The sequence below is a fragment of the Elephantulus edwardii genome, unplaced genomic scaffold (assembly GCF_000299155.1).
Source record: "Elephantulus edwardii isolate Elephantulus edwardi_28Jun2011 unplaced genomic scaffold, EleEdw1.0 scaffold00056, whole genome shotgun sequence".
NCBI lineage: Eukaryota > Metazoa > Chordata > Mammalia > Macroscelidea > Macroscelididae > Elephantulus > Elephantulus edwardii.
This window is the reverse complement of record NW_006399806.1, coordinates 7691547-7699236: the sequence shown is the minus strand read 5'-3', so window position 1 is coordinate 7699236 and position 7690 is coordinate 7691547. Positions and strand designations below refer to the sequence as shown.

Below are 7690 nucleotides of genomic sequence, written 5' to 3'. Positions count from 1 at the left end.
CTATGCAGCATGCAGGAGCAATGATTATGTAAATCATAACCTAACTTAGGAGGGACTGGAGAGCATTATGCTAAGTGAACTAACTCAGTCCCATAAGGACAAATACTGTGTAAGACCATAGCAGAATGACTATGAGAATCCAAGGGGGTAGGGGGTAGAAGCAGAGGGGTGAGGATGGGCAGGTGGTGGTGGTGGTTAATCATAGGGTAGCACAATTTGATGGGGGTGGGTAAAGGAAATGGGAAAGATCCAAGATGAAAAACAATGTAAATAAACTTTTAAAGTAAAACAGTATAAAACAAAAATGTTATTTAAATTAAAAAAACAAACCACCAAAGGGGCCAAAAAAGCTCTGAATTCAGCTGAAAGGAATAATTTACCCAAAGTCCCTATGTCAGAAGGGAGCAGAGTCAGAGGAACCAAAAAGGAAGAGCTGGGGATGAAAAGCCCCCCTGGTGACAACAACTAATCTTCAGTTCTTAAGTTTGTGCTAAGTGCTATTTTATGTGTTTTACATGTTATTTCACTCAGCCCCATGAGATAAAGGAATATACTATTACTACCATCAGCTGTTTTCACAGACCACCACCCACCTGTCAGTTTGTTCTACTGTGACAGTTTCTGTACTACAATGAAGCTAGAAACTATGCAACGAATACCTCAAATATCAACAGCACTGACTCATGGTGGACACATTTCAGAACTTCTGGACCAAAACAGACTAGGAAGACAAAAAAGCCAGATATGCAACTTCAAAAAATTAGCCAAAGAAGATTCCATAGATCACCTCAGAACATGGTCTGGAATCGTCAGTCACGAAGGTTGTTGGCACCAAAGTGATACAGTTCCAAGGCTCAAGCATCCCAGCCATTGGGGGGACGCTGGCGGACTGGCCAGTGTTTCTTTCTGTTGGACACAGAGTTGGCGGTGGCAAATAGTAACATTTTCTAGAACTGAAACGTAGAAAGCTTAAGGACCGCAACCACATACATGCCCAAGTTCAGTTAACAACAAAGCAGCCATTTGCTCTCCCCTTCTTGTATCTTCCCCTTAATATAACAAAGAAGACATATGTGGGGGAAGGGACTCACTAAACTAGCGAATCAAGTTAATTGTCGGCGTAAGACGAAGAAGTCAAACAATTTGCTATTAGATATTCAAGTAGCTGACTAAAATTGTCACGTTTCAACCAGTTGTTTTGAGGTCACAGAGATGTAACCATAATGACATGTTTTGTAAGATAGAGTTCTCATTTTTAGAAACTGAGCCTATGTGTTTAAATTTGAGTTAAAAAAAATAAAACCCAACTAAAGTATTTTCCAAAATTTCCACAGGAGCCATATATTTTTATAATCAGAGAACAAAATCTTTAAAAGATATAGACAAGCAGAAAGATGGAAAATCAATCACTTATATCATAGCCTAATTACTGCTTAATTAATTTGTATACCACACTAGGTCTCTTCTAAAGAACTTAATACATCTGTGAAAAATTACTCTTGACAAATCTTGGGGTCTTACTCAACAAGATAGTATAATAAGTCATCAACTTCGGTGTGAAAGGAAGAAATCAGGAGTAAAGGGCCAAGGTTGCAAGCAATTTGTGAAAAGAGGATTTAACAAAAAAACAAAGTGCCAAGTATTTAAATCTAGTTATTGCTAGCTCCTTTTCAAACCAGAATTCATATTCAATAAAGACTATGTTAGACCCTTTACAAACAGTATCAAAGACGAGAGCCAGGGGGTTAACAGCTGGCTCTTCTGCCCTAACCTGGCTTTCATTTTTTTATTTTGTCTATTTTTTTCTTCTAATATCACTTAATGATTTTCCTGCTTTAAAAAAAAAAGGATTTTAAAAACCCTCACATTTGGCTTGTTTTTCTCTCTGTTCTGCATGTCTCAGTTTCTGGGATTTTTTTTTGTCTCATGCAACTCCTTGGAGCACAGTTCATCTCTTTCAGTCCCCACTGTTCATGCTTCCCTGGCCATAGAGACATCTGCCCTGAAGCAGACCTATCTTTATCATTCTTGATAAGAAGATGTTACCCTATCTTCTTATTTTTTAAATTCACTATCTGAAGCATTTTGTTTCATTTAGTCTATGTTTCTCTTGCCACCCTTCTCCCAATATACATAAATGTCAGAGAGCAAAGACTTCTCTATCTTACCACTGCACTACTGCCTTTTACCCCTAGCAGAATGGGAGGACAAGTGAGTGAATGAAATTCTGCCTTATTTCCCCTCTATACTCCTTGAGACAATCAAAATATATAAAGTTACCAGCAATTTTCAAATGCAATCTCAAAAATACTAAGTTGAACACAACAAGTCCCAGTCTTTGAGGAGTTGAAGCCATTTTTTAGTATGGAAGAGTTCAGAGTAGTTAAGTAATTCTTTGCTGGATCAAATCAAAGCTCTAATACCTATTTTATTTCTACATATACTTTTATGTCCCTCTACCTAATGTACCATGGACTGCAAAGAAAACAAACAGATTCATCTTGGAGAGGGTTAAACCAGGCTGCTCCTTGGAGGCAAGGATTCTGGGGCTTCGTCTGACATACTACGGACATGTTGTAAGGAGGGACAGGTCCTTGGAGAGGGACATCATGCTTGGGAGGGTTGAGTGACGGCGCAAGAGGGGAAGACCCTCTATGAGGTGGATGGATTCAGTGACTGGGGTAATCAGGATGGGTGTGTCAGAGGCAGTGAGATTGGCACAGGATAGAGCAGGATTTAGGGCTGTTGCACAAAGGGTTGCTCTGAGTCGCAAGCAACTCGATGGCACATAACAAGAACAACTACCACCTAATACCACTGGCATCTAAAGCAACCTGTTGGGCTAAGTGGCTCCTGTGTTAGGATGGTTTACAACTAAACAGGGTGTCTGCGTCTAACGGCCTCTTCAGACATAAAACATTTCACATAAAATAGAAGTCAGTCATGCGGAATGTGAGGTTATGTACCTGGTGAATTATTTCCACTGTGGCAAGACTTAACTGTTCAGCTGGGGATAGAAACAGGAACAGAACTGAGTAAGTTGTTCCTAAGTTTCCACTGTCTTTTTTCCCCTCCCTTGTTGAGTACTGTCGAATCAGGTCTGACTGGCACAGGAAATTGTCCCTTCTGCAGCACAGCATCTGACGGATTTGAACCGTGCATCTTTGGGACTGCCTCACAGCTTCTTGTCACTAGCCCACCAAAGCTCCCTATCCACTGTCTCCTTCTGAAGAAAATCTAGTCCAAGACAGGCCCACCTCCTCAGGTTTCTGCACCATCTGTGGGTAAAACTGACTCTGCCTAAAGTGGCTCCAATGACTGGGCCAAAAATGGCTCACCAACCCACAGCAATCCTGTGTTATGTATAGAGTATGTTTAAAATGGCTTTGTCACCTCCAACCAGGAGAGGTTAAATAGATGAATGGGACCTTCTAAGAATAAAATCGGTAGGCTCAGAAGTAAATGTACTGCCTGGAAGTTGCCTTTGGCCCTGCGCCTTCTCCTGTAGCTGCAGAGAATTTGTTGGAGCTGGCAGCCTAGGAATGACTCTCCTCTCAGTTAATATGTGCACCTGGTCATAATCCCTGGATGAGCCTGAGGAACCCTTCCTCCTAGCCCTGTGCTTTGCAACCAGTGGCTTTGGGACTGTAAGAGGATGGAGAAAGATTTTTAGGGGCTGCTAGATTTATCCCTGATGGCATCAGGCACTGCCAGTCGCTCAGAGGATGCAGAGTCACTGGCAGGGCAGAAGTGAGCCTCCTCCCAGGCCTTGGGTACCATCCCTAAATGACGAAGCTCCTCCAGGTTCAAGAGGGAGAAATTTGATGATGAGGTAGTGGAGAGCAGCCTAGCCAAGTCCTCTACTCAAGCAAAGAGACCCAGCGGGGGGTGGGACCTGGCCCCGCTGTTCAGGGAGTGAACCACCTTCTAGTGAGAAGAAGTTATCCACAGCCCCTAGCACTTCTGTGCCTCCCAGTCCAGCTCCTGCTCCTGGACTCACCAAACATGTGAAAAAAGCAAAGAGCCACTTCAGAAAACCAAGGATCTTGGCCTCTGGAAGCCTGCAGATGACCTCCTGCTTATCAACGCTGGGTTACAGACCAGCTATCTGATTTCTGTCCTTCTGGGTGTGAAGTTCAGCTGCCGCTTCTCTCTTTGGGAAGTCCAGGAGCGCTGGTACGCCCTGCTCTATGATCCAGTCATCTCCAAACTGGCTTGTGAGGCCATGAGAAAGGTGCACCCAGAAGCCATTGCTGCCATACAGAACAAAGCCCTGTTCAGCAAGACTGAGGAACAGTTGCTAAGTAAAGTGGAACTGACCAGCCAACTCACCCGGAAAGACTGAGGAACAGTTGCTAAGTAAAATGGAATTGACCAGCCAACCCACCTTGGAGACCTTCCAGGACTTTCTACGCAGACACCCCGTGCCTTCTACCTGGCCCGGACTGCCGAGGCTCTGCAAGCCCACTGGCAGCTTATAAAGCAGTATTACTTACTAAAGGACCAAACAGAGCAGCCACTGCCCAAGGGGGACCAAGTACTTAACTTCTCCAACGCAGAAGATCTGATAGGTGACAGTAAACTCAAGGATATGAGAGACGAGGTCCTGGAACATGAGCTCACCGTGGGTAACTGGCACCAGAAACAAGAGATTTGGCAACTGGAGGAGGAACTGCATTAAGTGGCAGATTCTGGTAGACAGGGTCACAGGCATGAGCTCTCCAGAGTTCAACAACCAGACGCTGACAATGCTGCTGGGCCGCACAGTGTGGTACCTGATGCACTCCCAAGAGATCACCCTGGGCAGAGCAACCAAGGATAACCAGATTGACCTGGACCTGCCTCTAGAGGGGCCAGCCTGGAAGTTCTCCCAGAAGCAAGGTGTGATTACACTGAAAAACAATGGTGATTTCTTCATTGCTAATGAGGGCCAGTGGCCCATCTACATCGATGGACAGCCTGAGCTGTGTGGCTCCAAATGGCGCCTTAGCAACAACTCTGTAGTAGAGATTATCAGTCTACAGTTTGTCTTTCTCATCAACCAGGACCTCATTGCCCTCATCTGGGCTGAGGCTGCCAAGATCACACCACAGTGACTCCTAGGCCCTCTGGTCTTGGTATCTTCTTCCATTCCAGCCCTCCTCAGCAGGGAGCTCAGGCTCCTGGGAAAGCCATCTGCCCAGAGTAGGCGGTAGGAAAATCCAATTGCTGGCCTGTGGGGCTAAGCCTGTCAGGAAAGGAAGGGCTGGCCATTGGGAAGCCAGGTGGAGGATGGGATCTTCCAGCGTCCCTGGAGTCAAACCTTTCCTTTTTCTGCAGACCACCCTACTCTTCCCCCAAGATTTCTACCTTCTGTGTACTGAGCTGATTAGCTTCAGACTTTTTCTTTGTTTTTCTTTTGTAAATAAAATGCACCAAGTTAAAAAAATAAATAAATAAAATCCCTATGCATATCCAAAAACTTCTCCAACAGGGCAAAAAGGGAAACTACAGATTGGGAAAAAATATTTGCTAATGACATGTCTGATAAGGGGCTTATATCTAGAATTTATAAAATAACTTGAGCACCACAAGATAAAGGTAAACAATCCAACTGCAAAATGGGCACAGGATATGAACAGACACTTCACAAAAGATGACATTCAGATGGTGAACAAACACATGAAGAAATTTTCAAAATCCCTAGCTCTAAGAGAAATGCAAATCAAAACAACTATGAGATACCATCTCACTCCAGTAATAAAATTTAACAGAGCAGCAAACAACAAATGCAGGTTGTGGAGAAACTGGAACCCTTATTCACTGTTGGTGAGAGTGTAAAATGGTGCAACCACTATGGAAGACAGTATGGCACTTTCTCAAAAAGTTGGAAATAGAAATACCATTTGGTCCACCGCTGGGAATATACCCTAAAGAGATCAGAACTGCTACAAAAGCAGATATATGCACACCCATGTTTATTGCAGCTTTGTTCACAATAGCAAAGAGTTGGACCCAAGTGTCTATCAACAAACGAATAGATAGAAAAGCTGTGGTACATTCACACAATCGAATACTACGCTGCATTGAAAAAGAAGGAACTCATGAAATATACAAAATGGATAACCCTGGAGGACATTATGCTGAGTGAAATACCTCAGTCACAAAAAGAAAAATACTACATAGTGCCACTGTTGTAAAGCAGAATGGACATCGAGGTTGAGGGGAAACTAAGAGAGGATAAATAATATATACTGCATTTTAACAGATGAGGGAGAGAACTGTTTATAGGAGGAATATATGAGTAAGTATTACTGTCATGACAAGAGTCCGGAATGAAAGCTGCATAATGGAGTGGATTGGGGGGGAGGGGGTAAGGCGGGGTTGTATAACAATGAAAGAACTTTTTAATTTTATTACTGTTATTTTTTTTTTTTTCAAAGAGAAAAGTGAACTGGGGGAAGGGTGGGCAGGGAGGAAAGTGTGCAACAATGAATAAATAGAAATCCAAGGTCTTTGTAAACTTTCATTTAAAAAAAGCTTAGTCAAGGTATGCCCAAACTAGATGGTGGTAATCTGACCTTTCTGAATTCCTCTTTTTGCAAATACATCAATGGATCCATGTTACTAAAGGAGAAGGTTGTATCATGACAGATAAGGATCCTAGAAATTGATAAGGCTTAGTTAGACAATCTCCTCCCATATGGCTTTTGAAGAGTCAATTCTGACTTGACAGCAATAAACTGTCCATTTGGGGCCATGTTACATTTCTCTGTATCCTCAAACCAAGTTCTCCGTTATTAAAAATAAAAAAAAATCAATCTTCCTTCCATCATTTACAGCACAAATCTTAAAATTTACAGATCTTAAAAATATAATCCCCAGAGGTGAGTGGTTTGAATCCACCAGATGCTCGGCTGGAGGAGGGACAATCTCCTCCTATACCAGTCAGATCAGATTTGATGGTACACACACAAAACTATAAATTAAAAAAAAATATAATCCTTCTGACTTAACATGAAAGATATTTTCTCCACATACTGGAAATGGGTCAAACAAGTTCTTACATAAAAGAATACTGAAAATATGGGCATCCTCAAGGGTCACCAGGAGTGAAAATGGGCTAGCCAGCACACAACAATAAGAAGTAATAACTAGGACATCTAAAAGAAAATTGAACCACCACCTGTAATTCAGTGGTATAATTTATAAGTTGCCTCAATTCCTGTTTCTCTGATCTCATGGATCTAGAGTACTCTATAAACAAAAAACAGCTAGAAGAATGGGCAGCATGGGACAGTACAAGTTTAAAGTCTGTATAAAAACTCTGTATAAAAAGAGTGTATAAGAAAAATATCATTACTATCTTTGGAAAAATTCCTAGGTAACGCTTTTCCTCCCACTCAGTAAACTTCCCCATTCAAGGGGCATTTGAAAGTCTCCCAAGTCTACTCTCTCAACACCTGGACTCTGTTCTCAAAGTACTATGGCCGATTCTTAATAACCACTCACAGTTTCTGACAGCGGTGCTATTTCTTCACTGAAAAGCAGTCAAATTGTGGACATGCCATGACATGACTCAGCCTCAAGGTTTAAGGCACACTGTTTAACTGCTCCTAGTTTAGTTTCCATATATGAAGAGCAGAGAAGACACCTTATTAAGATGTTGAAGAGATTTATATGGTGTAAGCATTCACTAATACTATTATTT

The 7690-nt window shown here is 42.2% G+C and overlaps 1 pseudogene; it reads left to right on the top strand.

The window, feature by feature from the left end:
• Positions 1–3655: 3655 nt before the first annotated feature.
• On the top strand, positions 3656–5096 carry LOC102871881 (annotated as a pseudogene).
• Positions 5097–7690: the final 2594 nt, after the last annotated feature.